We start from the raw sequence: 652 nt of genomic DNA, 5'->3' as shown, positions 1-652 counted from the left end.
GGCAGAAATCCCAATACCTCTCCCCTCCTGCCTCAAGCCACCAACCTGAGCCCTTCAGGATCATCATTTTCCAGGTACCTTACGTGCACACCATCTACCTGCAAACCAAGAAACAAGTGTCCCTTACAACAGCAGAGCAGAGAAGCTTCCTGGGATGCCTCTGGTCAGAAAACTCTGCTGTTTGCAACCCACAGTCCCTACAAGTCTGTCCTTGATTGCCAGAAGTGGAGCTGCAGAGTAAGAAACCAACAGGAGACCAATGACTGCCACACATAAACACTGCTTTAACACTGGAAAAAAGGAATCATATTATCCATACAACTGTACACAAAAAAAAAAGACCAAAGATATTTAAAATCAATCAGGTGTTGGAATTTGATGGTAAGATAGTCACACAGTGGATCAGAAGCAATGATCTTCAGTGTGGAGGCACGTCTAATGTGGCCATTGGAGCAGAAATTAATCAAAAGACTATTTGGACTCAATTGAAACATCATATAAAGACAATCCAAGTCTTTCTCAATTAAAGGTCATTTTGTTAAACCCTTCTTTTGGAAACAAAGTGCTGCCTTGTCTAGCTGAAACACAGGTTTTGAACATTGCATATTAAAACACTAGGAAGACCCCAAAGAATTTGAAGATGGCAAGCATT

Source organism: Sturnus vulgaris, chromosome 18, assembly GCF_052056855.1.
Source record: "Sturnus vulgaris isolate bStuVul1 chromosome 18, bStuVul1.hap1, whole genome shotgun sequence".
Classification (NCBI taxonomy): Eukaryota; Metazoa; Chordata; class Aves; order Passeriformes; family Sturnidae; genus Sturnus; species Sturnus vulgaris.
The sequence above is the reverse complement of the archived record's forward strand: the minus strand, read 5'-3'. Positions refer to the sequence as shown.